This window comes from Polistes dominula, unplaced genomic scaffold (genome assembly GCF_049000335.1).
Source record: "Polistes dominula isolate Pdom_NZ unplaced genomic scaffold, Pdom_raw_medaka contig_77, whole genome shotgun sequence".
In the NCBI taxonomy this organism is placed as follows: Eukaryota; Metazoa; Arthropoda; class Insecta; order Hymenoptera; family Vespidae; genus Polistes; species Polistes dominula.
In genome coordinates this window covers 9,020,258-9,033,110 of record NW_028301152.1, presented here as the reverse complement: position 1 = coordinate 9,033,110, position 12,853 = coordinate 9,020,258, and the positions used below count along the sequence as shown (strand labels likewise).

General features: G+C 30.4%; 1 protein-coding gene across 4 annotated transcripts in view; it reads left to right on the top strand.

The window, feature by feature from the left end:
* Positions 1–12,853, top strand: part of TfAP-2 (transcription factor AP-2) — a 203,144-nt gene that overhangs the window by 97,258 nt on the left and 93,033 nt on the right. The gene's annotated exons all lie outside the window — the stretch shown is intronic.

Here is a 12,853-nt window from a genome sequence, read left to right as displayed (position 1 = left end):
TGCAAAGAAGAAGAACAAGAAGAATAAGAAAAAAGATAGAGGATAAAAAAAACACCTTTGAAACGAACGTTGAACGCGTATTTCAATTTATTTCGATTAATCGACGACAGAACGAGCATATTATAAATTATCGTAAAAAGAAAAAAAAATAATCATTGATCATACGAAATAATTCGAATAAGTTCCGTTAAGAGGGATTAAAAAGAAAAAAGAAAGAACAAATAAAAAAAACGGATAATTTATGAGCGGTAAACAAAAAACAGGAATGAAACGAAAAAAGAAAAAAAAGGAAAAAATTATTGAAATAAAACCAACAAACAGGAAGATTTTTTGTTGTCTTATAAATGAAAGATAATATATACATATATTTTTTTCGATGGTAAAAATAAAATCTAATTGGACAAAAAAAAAGATAAAAGAAAAGGAGCGGCATACCGTTTAAATTAAAAGCTTGAATGGTATGAGGATTTTCAATGGGCACGAAGACGACGTAATTCGCGTCCTGTGTCATTGGAGGAGTAAGAGGAGGAGGAAGAGAAGATGGAGGAGGTGGAGGTGGAGGTGGAGGACATAGTAGGATGATAATACACGGTAAAACCTGCAGATTATCTACGTGCCGGAGCAAACGCGTTCGGAATCGTCTGATGTAGAAGAAATCTTCGACCACCCTGTTTCTAGTTCCTTTTCACAGTGGCGTAGATTCAAGCCAACCCCTCCTCATCCCTATCCTTTATCGACTCTTTAGTAAAATTTACTTTCATCAATTTCTCGTTATGTCATATCGTTTAGGGGGAAGGATTGTCATATTTATATTAGGACAAAAAAATTATCTTTGAATGATTTGTAATTTAGATAACAGAATTTTTGGATTATGTGATTTTTATCAATTTTTTATATTTCTAATTAATCAATATGAATTATCATATTTATGTACCAAAAAAAAAGTATGTATAAACGATTAAATCTAGAAATCAGAATTTTTGATCATGTTTTCGTATGATGATTCGTCTTTCTTTTAAAATTTTTATTATTCTTTAAGGCCCCTGACAATTTTACGCGACTGTATTTCTTTACCACTCCTTTGTCACCTTGCGACATATTTCTTCTCCACCTCCCACCTCCCCCTCACATCCTTTCGTTTGAGAATTCGCAAGTAGATAGAATTATCGTTGAACGTTGAGGAAAAATAAGTAATCGGTAATCGTATCTAAACTCGTGCGAAACGATCACGACCGGCTAATCCCCTCTCCACTCCTGTCCTTACCCCCCCCCCCATAGACGCTTATTGTCGTCACTATGCATTACTGTATTAATGTCTTATAGATTACGAAAATTATTTTGAAATATTTTTCTTTCGATTATTATTCATAAGAATCTATTTACACAAAATTTATTTATTATATTCTTCAAATAATATATATATATATATATATATAGCACATCAACTTAAGTATATTAAAATTTTTATATAAATATATATGGACCGTATATTTTGAAAGTTGTGCAAGTCCATTTTCTTTTGTTTCGAGAAAATTAAAGGTTTTCATATACAATGATTACTCAATTTCTTTTACCGACCAATTTTAAATTGTACAAAACATGAGCACTTTTTAACACTTAGCCGACCGATCGGGTAGATCTACCATTTTGATCTGAGGAACGCTTCTTTCTCTATAGAGCTTTTTATTTCTATAGAGTTCAACATATAATAAAATACACCAATTTTTAAAGTCTTTTATTGCTCATTATTACGGCTCTTTATGTTAGGGATTTCCGAAGGTCCCTCTGCCAACCATAAAATTATTTTCTTGAACACTTAGCCGATCGATCGGTGGACAGCGCAGTTTGGCTTTCCCGAGCGCGGTGGAAACTGTACAGGTCTCTGTAGCACGTGCGGTCGGCTAAGTGTTAAGAAATTAAATATTAACTAATTATCCATAAAAAGCTTACATTAAATTAAGCATAAATTACGTGATATCTCTTTTTTTTTTTAACTGGACTTACACACCACTTTCAAAATAAACGATCTATATAATATATATATATATATATTATTGAAGAACGTAGAAAGATAATTGCAAGTAATTCATAATTAATATTATTAATACAAATGTATTCAAATAAAAAAATACCAACCGTCGCCAATGCACTTAAGAAGAGAAAGAGAAAGAAAGAGACATATAGATCGTTACTCGTTAAATTCAAGGAACGCCCCCGCATAACGTGGTTTCGATAACGACGTAGTAGTATCTACGCCATTGCCCTTTTCCTAAGAGCAGCGTACCTTGCGGTTTTGCGATTATGTTCTCTTTCTATCCTGCAGATCGCTTTTCTTTTCATAGCTAAAAGCAAATGTAACGTAAGGATAATTCTTATATATACATTTGTTTTATACAAGTGAGTGTACAAAGTATTCAATACACCCCTACCACCGCCACCACCATCCAACCATCACCACTACTACTATAACAGATATAAGTTCTTTATATTTCTCTCACACACATTCTTTTATTATTATTATTTAATACATTTGTTTTATACGAGTGTATGTGTATGTATAAATGTATTCAATATACCACCATCACCATTATCACCATCACCACACCATTACCACTACCACTACTACTAAAACATATATAAAGTTCTTTATATTTCTCTCATTCTTTTATTATTATTATTTATTCTTTTTTTGTCTTCCTTTTCTTATTTTCTCGCGAATATGAGAGAGTTTCTCTCGATCACGATCTTGTTCCTTCTACGTTGGGGATTCACCAACCAGCTGACAAAAGGAACAAGTCGGGCGTATAATGCGAACGTTCCTTTGCTTTACTTCGTTGCATCCAAGCGGAAGACAAGTGCACCAGCTGTAGATCTCACATATAAACACTCACACATATATATACAATATATACAACAGTCCTACGTGCTACTCGTCAGATCCGTTTCTGAAATTTTAGTGACATCTTCAATCGAGATAACATTCTTGATAGGACTACTAAGTTCATACACACTGGGTGAGTCATTTAACATTTTATGAGTTCAAAATACGAGTTTGTTTTAACAAAATTAACTTTCGTATATCAAATAAGTTGAAGAAAGATCAAATATATATTTTGGATTGTCCGGAAAGTTGCTTGCCGAAATTTTCAGTAGATGGCATAAAGTTCTTTTGCTAAAAAAACTGAAAAGTTTTGGAAGACGAAATTTTTAGGTAATTTTAGGTTACCCTTAAAGATAAAGAAAGATTGTGAAACACAATTCCACTTATATAAAATTTAATAAATAAATATACTAAAAAAATAAATTTAAATGAATTGCAATTCAATCTTTCATCAAAATTGGCACAAAATTTCCAATATATTTAGGTTTATTCTTATACATTAATAAAATTTCAGACCACATGTGTTCTTGACATTACCCAATTACAATAAATATTATATTAACATGTATAATAAAGAAAAATGATGCCTTTTTTATTTGATGATTTCTTGTTTAATCGACAAACTTCAAGAAAGTGTCACGATTTCAATTTGACGTGTATACGGGTTGTGTTGTTACAATCGTAAAAGTTTAGTTTTTTCCTAACGTTCTCGATGGGGCGTTTTCCTCCTTCTTTTTTTCTTTCCCTCCCTTTTCCCTCTTCCTCCTCCTCCTTCTGTAAGGATCTCGCTCGATCTTGGCTCTAGCATAGGCGGATGATAAAAAGTCGTACTCTCCAACGCGGGCTTCGTTGCCCCAGATCGAGCACGCGTTTGTGAACGTGCCCAGCTACATACATACATACATACATGCATACATACATACATACATACATACATACATACATACATACATACATACATACATACATACATACATACATACATACATACATACATACATATATATATATTTCTTTTTTATGAAGGTAGGTGCGTGTTCGCGTGTGCGCACACTCATCAAGGAAAGAATATCGGAAGAGCAAAGAGTAGCTCAGCTAGCTAGCTAGCTAACTAACCTACCTAACATACTCGCATGATCTTAAAGATACTTTACGCAGGATCATCTACTCATCTTTGTTCATGTACGAAGAAGTAGAAGAAGAAGTAAAAGAACATATACACATTTATGTGCAAATACAAACCATCCATGTATCCATACACTTACACCATCACTACTATGACCATCACTACTATCACCATTACTATCACCACTGCTACCATTACAAGTAAACTTAGAAGAAGAAAATATACACACGTACCTACAAATACAAACCATCTATCTATCTATACACTTACACCATTACTACTATCATCGCTACAATTACTATCACCATCACCACCATCACCACCATTACAAGTAAACTTAGAAGAAGAAGAAAGTATACCCACCTACTTACAAATACAAACCATCTAGCTATCTATACACTAACATTATCACCACTATTACTATTACCACCACAACCATTACAAATAAATACAAACCATCCATCTATCTATACAGTTATACCATCACCATTACTACTATTACCATCACTACTATCACCATTACTACCACCACCACCACCATTACAAGTAAACTTAGAAGAAGAAGAAGAAGAAGATATACACACGTGCATACAAATACAAACCATCCATCTATCTATACAGTTATACAATCACCATCACTACTATCACCATTACTATCACCACCATCACCACTACAAATAAACTTATGTTAGAAGAAGAAGAAGATATACACACATACCTACAAATGCAAACCATCTATCCATCTATACACTTACACCATCACCACCACCATTACAAGTAAAGTTAAGTGGACGAAGGCAATCACACGTACGGGCTTATGAACGAACGGACAAGCCGTAGGAACAAGGTGCGTCGTTGGTCACTGGGGCATTGACCTCTGATGTGTTGGGCTGGACCAAACGAGCGCGAGCTCAGCGGAATCTTGGCTCGAGCGAGCTAAGAAAGAAGAAGATGAAGAAGAAAGAAGAAGGGCTGCTGTTGGATGAGTGGCCGGTGGAAATAAAAAAAAAAACAAAACCCCAACGAGAGAGTGAGAGAGATGAAAGAAGTAGAAAACGAAGTAATGCGTTCAGAAAGCCGTCTACGGAAATTTCTTCTCAACAACGTCTTATGTTAGTCGGTGCTTCAGATTCTGATGCGAAATCTTGAAAGATACATGGGGAGGGAGTAGAAGAAAGAGGAAAGGGAAAGACAGGAAGAGAAGAATCACTAATTCGATTGATCGATGAGATTATTGAGAAGATTGTATTATACTTTTCCTATTTTTTATTTTATTTGCCATTCCATTCCACCCCCACCCCATCTTGTCCATCATTCCTTTTCCAATTTGTTCTTTTTTTATTTGATTATTTATTTTTTTTTATTCTCTTTACGAGCAATATAAAACGACTTATGTTGTTTCTTATCAATTTGTTTTATTTCTTTTTTTATTTTTATTTTTTTGTTAAACTTGATTCATTGCAAAGGACACACATTTAGCAGATGAGACCTCAATTACTATATGGTTAGTTTTATAGTACAATATTTTGAATTTACTGGGAGCAACATATATGTTTTCTACTAACGACTTCCCATACTATATGAGAATGGTTTTGCTATTTTTTATTAGAGCTTACTTATGGTTAGTTATGGAATATTTGACAAAAAACTTTACCCCCCCGTCTCTCTCTCTTCTTTTATGCGTTCCGGTTTTCGTTGTTTTATCTTTGATGTTTTTGTTTTTTTTGTTTTTTTTTTCTGTCGTAAATGCCAGGAATAATATATACGAGAACGCATATATGCACATATATATGTATAATATATGCGTATTAAATTATGTATATATAATATATGTATATAGATATCTGCAACTATAAGGCCTTTAAAATGATCACGATCTTCGCGAGATGATTTTTTTTTTTTTAATTTTATTTTCTTTTTTTTTTTGCACCGAGTATGTTTCCCGTTCAGCTTGAAAAAAATATTCCCCCTTTGAAACGATAAAAATAATAATCATCATGAAAATAATCCCCGTTCGACGATTTCCACGCATTACCTTACGGAGTCCGCGTATAAAGTCGTATGGGTTTTTTTTTTTTTTTTTTTTTTTTTTAATGTTTTTATCAGTCACACGATGAGCGTAAAAAGTAACAAAAGTTATTTTATTTTTCTTACGAATCATAGCGAATGTTGATTTGTTTGCTTTTTTTTTTAATAAAATATTTCTGTTTTCTATATTATATCAAAATTATTTGTTCATTTGGTATAAGTGTAATTATTCATTAACAAAATAAATACGTTTAATAAGATATTATTAGAAAATATATAAAATAACGAAATTATACGAATTAATATTGCACCTAATAATTAAATAATACTAAATAATAAATACAAAATTAATACAATTTAATATTGCACCTAGTAATAAAATAATAATAAAAAATAATAAATAAAAAATTAATACGATTTAATATTGCAGCAAACAATTAAATAACAAAAAATAATAAATAAAAAATTAATACGATTTAATATTGCACCTAACAAATAAATAAATAATAAAAAATAATAAATACAAAATCAATACGATTTAATATTGCACCTAACAAACAAATAATATAATAACTAAAAATACAAAATTAATACGATTTAATATTGCACCTAACAAATAAATAATATAAAAATTAGAAATAATACATAAATAAAAAATTAATACAATTTAATATTACACCTATAATAAAAAAGTATAACATATGAAATTTATAATACAATTTTTGAGAGTATGTATTTTTTTTTTTCACCTTGATGCAGTTCGTCATCATTTCTTAAGATCTTTCAGGTCGATGTCGCAAACATTCATCCTTCCACCTCCTTCTCTTCGCGGCTTCTCATACGCTTTTCAACCGCATCGAACAAAATTATTCTTATTACTTTTAGATTATAACCCATTATATATCTCTCTCGTTGGGTCGTTACAACTGCTCCTTTATGTCCATGCACTTTTTCTTTTACTTTGTTTAACGGCCCCGAAACCATGATCGTAATACTACACAGCGTATTACGGGTATACCCAACCTAACGGTAATAATACTACTAAGTTGTTGTGTTGTTGTTGTTGTTACTGTGTAAAACCCATTCGACATGTAAAATCACATTAGCACGTAACCGGACACGAGGCACATTCATTGCACGTCGTTAATATTTGTCCGATCTTTATATTATTTCCATTCTCTTTTTCTCTATCTCTCAGTACTCTCACGGATATGTGGATAACGTAATTCAATAGAGTCAGTAGCATGTTTATTTAGTTATATACATATATGTATATAATAGGATGCTGTGGCCAAACGTGTTGCTATAGTTTTGTTATAAAATGTTGATTTAATATAATTCTAAATTATTTAATAAATTATAACAACACATAAAATAATACTACACGAAAAAATATGTAAAAAGTAAGGTTAATTATGTCATATGCAACTCTGAAAAAAAAACGTGAAATAATTGAATTGCAGTACAACATCATCTATTGAAGACCTACAGTACCTAAAGACCTAGATAACCTATAAAAAACAAACCGTATAATTTTTCTTTTTATCAAGGAATTATGAATTTGATTATCCTAGAAATTAGTTTATCGATTATTTTTTATTTAATATTATTCCATATGTTGTTTTAAAAATTGTTAAATATATTTTAATAGAAAAAGTCATTTATATAAAATATAAAAAAAATATTAAAATCTTTTAAAACCTAATTAAATAAATTAATATTCGGTATCAAAACGTTAAATTATTTCAAAATAATATTTATATTCATATACTTATTAAAATTTTGATGAAAACAATTACTAAACAATTTGAACATTTTGTTTTGACCAAGATATAGTAGTGTATACGTAAATAAATATAATATTCGCGCGGTAACATTCTTTATTCATGTATCATTCTTCACTGTGTAACGATATTTTCTTCATGTATCATTAACATTTGAAATGAAGGAGAACGGGATCATCTCAAATGTGTATATATCTTTTTATACGTTAGTTAATGCTTGTTACATACGTGTTGTCCACGTATTAGATACATAAATTTATCTCTTACTTAGATTTAATCATAATTGGCAATAATACAAGGAATGGGTTATATAGCTCATTCCGTAGAATGTTTTTAACGATATCTCGTGATTTTTCGATTACAACAAGACATTTTTATAAAAGGAATCTCCTAGACAGTGATTCCTCGCTTTCTATCGAATCATTTTCTCGCAAACTATCGAAGATAAATATCAAGAATCTCTATTACGCAAAAGTAAAACCAACTCAAGTTATATTACGTTACTATATACATACATACGTATCATATTACTTATTTTCATTCTTCAATAATACTTTCGATTATTAAGAAAAAAGGTTTATTACAAAATTTTATGTGAACCTGTAACATTACCTCTTTTCTTCTTCATGTACTCATCATTGTACTTCATATCAAGTACTTATAATTAAACCTTTGGTTATACATTTATTAGAAAATTATTTTGAAATATTATAATTATTTATATAATTATTATAATATTAATTATAGATTAAATTATTAATGGAAAATATTTGTGGTGGTGATAGAAAGAATGATGGGTGGGAAATAAATATTAAAACTATCAATTATAGTTTTACTAATTATTTCAAATAACAAAAAATTTCAATTATATATATATATATATAAATTTACACACAAATTACACAGAAACACAATCTAATAACCTTATCCATTAAATATACAAAAAAAAAAAAAGAAAAAAGAAAAAGAAATGATGAACATTAAATTTGAAAACATTAGAAGGTAAGGAAAATGTTAAATTTTTAATCTATTTAGTTGGTAGGATAAGAAGATATATAAAAAATGTTATTCCATCGATAGTAGGGAAGGGAAAAGAAGGGAAGGGAAGGGAAGAGAAGAGAAGGGTGTAGACAACACTCGGCCATTAGGGCATGCAACATCCTTCGAATGTACGTAAGTCTTTTCGACGAAGGTTGTTGCTTGCTTGCTTGCTTGCTTGCCTGCCTGCCTGCCTGCCTTCCTGTGGTTTTACGATGAAGAGGTGGTGGTTGGTTGCTTTGCAAGGTAGATGTGAATAACGTTTGAGATCACGAGAATTGCACGAGAGATGCGATATCGTGTTCGACTGCTAACTTATCCACGCTCTCATTATTATAACTTTACTCTCTTTGCATTTCAATGTAATAGCGTTTCGTTTGCTTTCGTTTCCTTTCGTTTCTCAATTCTCTTTCTTTTCTTTCTTTCTCTTTCTATTATTCTTCTTATTTTTTATTATTTTTTTGTTCTTTCTAGATTGTATATCACGTCTTAAAGTTTAACAGTTCGATGGATCACGATCTCAAGAAAAGATTTTGACGAATAACTTCTCAACTCGTGACGTATGTATATATATACATGTGTGTATGTGTGTGTGAGAGAGAAAGAGAAAGATGATGAAGCCGTTATTCAAGAAAGCTCACTGATAAATGTAAAAGAGGATAGCCTTTGGTAAATTTACTTTCGTCGAACGTTTTCAAATTGAAAAAGAAGGAAGGAAGGAAGGAATAAAGGAAAAGGAAAAGGAAAAGGAAAAGGGAGTAAAATATCAATCGATTCTATGTGCAAAAGATAAAAGGTCAACTTTAGTTTCTATATTATATAAAATTACTTTTTAATTTGTTTTATTTTTTTTTAATTAATTTAACCCTTTGGTTACATTTGACGTATTAGTACGTCATGCATTTGTTTGGGAAAGGACACACATGACGTTTTGATACGTCATTAAAATTGAGACGAGATTTAACTAGTTTCATTCTCTGGTATTTCATTTATTTATTCAATTATTAATAGTCACACACAAGAACAAAAAAAAGAAGAAGAAAAGAAAAGAAAATGATAAAAATAAAGATGATGATGATGACGTTTCCCCCTTTTCCCATTAATCTTAGAAAACATCGATAGAACTTGGCATACGTATGTAAGTAATCTTATGTAAAGTGTTGCACGAGAATAAGAAAAGGTGAGATTGAATGAGAATTTAGAGAACAGGTCGATAAATCTTAGAATCCCCTATCGATGATCATCAAGAGTTGAAAACACTATACGATGATGATATTGAAACACACGTGTCGCCGTAACCAATCACTGTACAATGATGTTTTGCCAATGTTACTTACTATACTCAATGCCTTCCTACTCTCGTCTTGGGTGTCGTTATGATAGCAATCACGATCCTTCCATTCCCATTTTGCTTAGTTTATCCGGTACATTCTGGCCAATGATAATGGAAAATAGGCGTGGTCTCTCTACCTTTTTAGATTTGTTATTACAATCACGTTCTTGGTAGTAAGAGTAAAAACAAGTAACACGATTAGACTAAAAAAAAAAGGATAACAAAAATTTTAGTTAACTTAGCCAATATCTTTTTCAACCCTGTTATTTATTACGTCAATCATTTATATTTTTTTTTAAACTAATGTTATTTCAATTAAGGTAAAGTTATATTGAGATAAGTTGTCATTAATTTGATTATTTAACGAATATAAATTATGAAGAAAAAAATATATATATATTTATATTAGATTAAGTTATTGGATAATAACTTATTTATTATATTATTAATTTGTATTTGAATATAATAAATTATTATATATGTTATTATTTGTTATTTAAATATTAATAAATTAAATATTATGAAAGATATTTGTAGTAGTGGTAAAAAAGGGTCGTGGGTGGGAAATAAATATTAAAACTATCAATTATATATATTTTTACTATTTATATATATTATATATTATAATATATTAAAAAGTTATAATATTATTTAAGTAATAATAGCATATATATAATTTTTGATATTAATTTAATTAAGTTATAATTTTAATTTCTTTTCTTTAAAAAAATTAAATATTCAATATAGAGATATGGTTTTTTAATTAGGATTTATAAAATTAATTATTTGAATAAAAAGAAATAATTCTAATTATTAATTGAAACGTGACAAAAATATATACTACAATAAACTTTCTATTATAATATCTACACAATTTTTAATTACTACACTTTGTTTGATTATTAATTTTAAAAAAGTTATCAATATCCTACGATTTTATTTATTCGTCAAAAAATTTGATATTCTTTGAATAATTTTAGCATTCTATAAACATTACTAGGATTAATTTAAAATAGAATTATCTTTGAATACTTTAATACCTCCCATTGATGTTTTTTTTATTGTCGACCTATAAAAATACACAAAAGAAAGAAAAGAGAGTCAAGAAAAAAAAAGAAGAATAAAATCCGTAAAAAGAGAGTCATTGATTTTCACGAGATTGCATTGCAATAGATATTTCAAAAAAAAAAAAAACCAGGACACATCACATTGGAATATGCCTTTAAGCATGAAAATCAAAAACGAGAACGAGCTTCTTTTTTCTCTTCTCACGTTTGAAGGGAAAGGAATGGTAGTGGGGTCTAAAAAAAGGAAAGGAAAAAAGAATTCCAAGAGGTTTGAGATAAGTCTCTTGGGGGGTGGAAAGTAGGGGTAGGGGGAGATGTTCTTCTATTGGGATCGAAAGTTGAACGAGACGAAGACGAGACGAGACCAGGACACCACACCATCTGTAAAGCAATATATTATGCAAGGGAATACATAGTCCTATCATACACTTTTTGGATGGCCTTCACCATCAAGGGGATATTGTATAGTCACCCACAACCATCACCACCACCCTCACCCCCCATACGTGGCCACATATTGTACATAACGGACGTTGCTATCTGCATCCGGCAGAGACTCCCTTCGCAACTTCTCTTCTCTTCTCTTCTCTTCACTCCCCCCCCCCATCCCAATCCCAACCCCTTCACTCCCTTCTTCTTTTTTTTCTTCTTTTTTCGTTTTCAAACTTGAGTATGTGAGAGTGAGAGGGAGAGACGTGAAAATATGTTTAAAGATTTCTCTCGGGAATCGATTCTAAAGGAGTAAGCTTTGAAAGGTGAGAAAGGATGATGACACCAAGGACGTTTCGTATTATATATCCTTCTCTTTCATGATAACTATCATACTTTCCATCAACATTTATTATTGCATTGATCGACACACGACTAACTTATGTTATAACGAGTTAAGAAAAAAAAACTTATCGTTTTAAGTCAATCAGTTGTTTTTCGTTTCAACAAAGTATTGAAGCTGATAAAGAAACAATAAAGGCATTTGTTAATGCAAACTGGCAAATAACAACACATGAGATCAGCGTGAAGTTAACCCTAGAAATACAAACTAATTTTTTTAAACCCCAAACTACAAACTGGAGTATATATTTACCCCAAGGGTTTTTTAGTCCTAAAAACTGTTCTGATAGCAATAATCAGACTTTTAAGTATATGAATATTTTTGTTTTTCATACCAAAGAGAATGGTAAAGAGCAAATTTAATTTTACTAAAGTTTAATCGGTGAAAAATCGATATGTGTTCAGTCGATATTGTCACTTACTAATTCAGAAACTCAGTTAAAAGTTTATCTGGGGTAGATATTTATCCCAGTTAGTAGTTCTAGGATTAAATTTATCAAATTCAACTGTTTATGCCCACTTGAAAGGCCTCTTCATTTTCACACAAAAAAAAAACCAAATTACTTTCTGTGAACAACCCAATAAAATATATATAGAAACTTTATATCATAGAGAGGAAGTTTTACAGGTTACAAGAAATTAGAACATGATGTTTTGATTCTGTTGAACGTTTCGTACTTTTATCAGAATTAATTCAAGCAACTATAAGATACAAAAATTACATAACCTCAAAAATACATATGTAGTTCTTCGAAATGCTAAATA